Source organism: Cupressus sempervirens, chromosome 7 (assembly GCF_028749045.1).
Source record: "Cupressus sempervirens isolate cs-2001-9-10 chromosome 7, ASM2874904v1, whole genome shotgun sequence".
Taxonomy (NCBI): Eukaryota; Viridiplantae; Streptophyta; class Pinopsida; order Cupressales; family Cupressaceae; genus Cupressus; species Cupressus sempervirens.
In genome coordinates, this window is record NC_143124.1 from 683,148,798 (window position 1) to 683,152,484 (window position 3,687).

The 3,687-nt window shown below is 48.2% G+C and overlaps 2 non-coding genes across 2 annotated transcripts; both read right to left on the bottom strand.

The window, feature by feature from the left end:
• Positions 1-170: 170 nt before the first annotated feature.
• On the bottom strand, positions 171-324 carry LOC149548517 (5.8S ribosomal RNA). The gene has a single exon (XR_016354978.1). It is a non-coding gene; the product is annotated as a 5.8S ribosomal RNA (ribosomal RNA).
• Positions 325-975: 651 nt separating this feature from the next.
• On the bottom strand, positions 976-2,785 carry LOC149548518 (18S ribosomal RNA). The gene has a single exon (XR_016354762.1). It is a non-coding gene; the product is annotated as an 18S ribosomal RNA (ribosomal RNA).
• Positions 2,786-3,687: the final 902 nt, after the last annotated feature.

Genomic DNA, 3,687 nt, shown 5'->3' on the forward strand with positions numbered 1-3,687 from the left:
GTTCCTCGCGAGGAATCGTTTGATCGACGCAAACCAATGCTGGCCTTTGCGAGCCACCGCTCGTCACGACGCATCGACAGACCTCGTGCTCATTTCATCTGACCACGCACCATGTGTGGACATGGATGGACATCTCTGCTCCTTGCTGGTGAGGGCTAAATTTTGTAGTGCGACACCCAAGCAGACGTGCCCTTGGCCGAGGCCTCGGGCGCAACTTGCATTCAAAGACTTGATGATTCACGAGATTTTGCAATTCACACTAAGTATCACATTTTGCTACATTCTTCATCATGGTGAGAGCTGAGATATCCATTGCCGAGAGTCATGATTTTGTTTTGTTTATGTCTTTTGGTGACCCAAGCGCGCAAGGCGCTGGCTCGCGCTTCGTTCTTTGGATTTCTAAGGTGCGCGATGCACCTGTGTGTTGGGTGTTGACACATCCTGAACCTCGAGGACCCAATGGGTGCGACGAGGAACATTGTGGTGTGTCCCCACCTCGTCACCTCGCAAAGGTGGGAGGTGATGCATGGGAGATTCGTGTCAGTGGACGGGGCCCCTCCCCCGCAAATCATGCGAGTGCACCCATCCTAAACACAGAACACTCCAAGCAACAAGTCAACACACCTAGGCAAGGCAACGGGGGGTTGCGGCAATCGGACCATGAAATCTCAATGGGGGACAAGGCCTAGACCCCCTCTAAACTGCAACTGAGCAAAGACCTCTCACTCCAATGTGGACGTCGTTCAAAGGCACCGATCCTAATCCAGATTGCATCCGAGTCTCTTCTTCGCCCCGCGGGGAATCCATGATTTCAATCACGGGCATTCGATGTGACCCTCGACCTCGACGACGCTGGACCCGTAGCTTGGCCATCCAGCACATCGCTGTAGGGCCAAGTGTCTGCATGTCGCTAAGATTTCGAGGGTAGGGAGGAGGCCAGCTCCATCCCCTACATGATTTAGGGTCTCGAACTGATAATGATCCTACCACAGGTTCACCTACGGTAACCTTGTTATGACTTCTCCTTCCTCTAAATGGTAAGTTTTAGTGAACTTCTCGCGACGTTGCTGATAGGAACCGCTGTCATCACCATGATCCGAACACTTCACTAGATCATTCAATCGGTAGGAGTGATAGGCGATGTGTACAAAGGGCAGGGACATAGTCAACACGAGCTGATGACTCGCGCTTACTAGGAATTCCTCGTTGAAGATCAATAATTGCAATGGTCTATCCCCATCATGATGCAATTTGGAAAGATTTCTCAAACCTTTCGGGCTAGGGAGAGAAACTCGTTGGTTGCATCAGTGTAGCGCACGTGCGGCCCAGAACATCTAAGGGCATCACAGACCTGTTATTGCCTCAAACTTCCATGGCCTAGGAGGCCATAGTCCCTCTAAGAAGCTGGTCATAAAGGGAAACCTCTACGTAGCTAGTTAGTAGGCTGAGGTCTCATTCGTTAACAAAATTAACCAGACAAATCACTCCACCAACTAAGAACGGCCATGCACCACCACCCAAAGAATCAAGAAAGAGCTCTCAATCTGTCAATCCTTACTATGTCTAGACCTGGTAAGTGTCCCTGTGTTGAGTCAAATTAAGCCACAGGCTCCACTCCTAGTGGTTCCCTTCCATCAATTTATTTAAGTTTCAGCCTTGTGACCATACTCCCTCGAAACCCAAACACTCTAATTTCTCAGAAGGTGTTGGCGGAGTCCTTAGAGCAACATTCGTCGATCCCTGATCGACATCATTTATGGTTGAGACTAGGATGGTATCTGATCGTCTTCAAGCCCCCAACTTTCATTCTTGATTAATGAAAACATCCTTGGCAAATGCTTTCGTAGTGGTTCGTCTTCCATAAATCCAAGAATTTCATCTCTGACAATGAAATACGGATGCCCCTGATAGTCCCTATTAATCATTACTCCAGTCCCGAAGGCCAACGGAATAGGACCAGACTCCTATCGTGTTATTCCATGCTAATGTATTCAGAGCATAGGCTTTCTTTGAACACTCTAATTTTTTCAAAGTAACAGCATCGAAACTGAGACCTAGCCAGTTAAGGCCAGGAACACGCCACCGGTAGAAGGGACATGAGGGCCAGTGCACACCCAGAAGGCAGACGGATCGTGACGACCCAAGGTCCAACTACAAGCTTTTTAACTGCAACAACTTAAATATATGCTATTGGAGCTAGAATTACTGCGGCTGCTGGCATCATACTTTCCCTCCAATGGATCCTCGTTAAGGGATTTGGATTGTACTCATTCCAATTACCAGACTCGATGAGCCCAGTATTGTTATTTATTGTCACTATTTCCCCATGTCAGGATTGGGTAATTTGCGCGCCTGCTGCCTTCCTTGGATGTGGTAGCCGTTTCTCAGGCTCCCTCTCTAGAATCAAACCCTAATTCTCCATCACCTATCACCACCATGGTAGGCCTCTATCCTACCATCAAAAGTTGATAGGGCACTAATTTGAATGAAGCGTCGCCAGCACAAAGGCCGTGTGATCCGTCGAGTTATCATGAATCACCGAAATAGCGGGCAAGCCCGCACCGGCCTTTTATCTAATAAATGCATTCCTTCTGAGAGTCAGGATTTGGTGCATGTATTAGCTCTAGAATTACTACGGTTATCCGAGTAACAAAGTACCATCAAAGAAACTATAACTAATTTAATGAGCCATCCACAGTTTCATAGTCTAAAATAGTTCATACTTAGACATGCATGGCTTAATCTTTGAGACAAGCATATGACTACTGGCAGGATCAACCAGGTAGCTTCTAACAATGAGGGGACCCCCAAGACCTGCTATAGCCAAGGGATGCCCACTGCGATGGGAAACCAAAATTTGCATTCACTTTGTCATGCATCCAAACATAATCTGCCGCACAAGCAACAAGAATGACGTTCACAGCACATGCAAGACTCGCAATGCTCAAAGATTTCACACAAGAGGAAAGTGTCCCATCATCGACCAAAGAGGGCTGAATAGGGAGCCTCAGTTCACAGGCACCTGGGAAGAACATCCCGTACGGAACCCTTTACCCTCAAACTCGCTGTCGGCACTACTCGGAAAGAAGCCTCGAGTCTGTACGAGATGCATCGAGCACGTAGCCACCTCAATTGTAAGGCCACTCAGAGACATCCATTTCCCAGGCATATGCCTCCTACACGCCTATTGAGGTGCACCCGCATAGACAAAATCCTTCTCGATTGCAACAAACATTTTCCCATGACGAAGAGCTGGTTGCCGAAGTGCCAACGGAGACCACCGTGTTGAAGGGTGAAGGGTCATGTGAGTAAAAAACATGGCTGGTTATGCGATTGGCGAGGGCATCACTTTGCACACGACCACCTCAATTATAAGGCCACTCAAGGGCATCATGTATAACACCCCCTCCGCACATTTATAGGTGATCTCTTGAAAATATCTAACCTCTGGCAAATATCTCCTTTCCCAGCACAGCCTCGCTAACCGTTCCCCATGACACGTGATCTGCTAGCGCAGGTACAGAAAAGTTCCTACAGGTGAACACTCACACTAGCATTGTTGGACAAGCTTCAATCTCATGCACATGCACATACCAAAGAACTGCACCGTGAGGGAACCACCCGCGAGCACCCACATCTTGGCAAAAAGCATTGGTGCGATTTCTTCCCCTATACAAACGCGTTGGG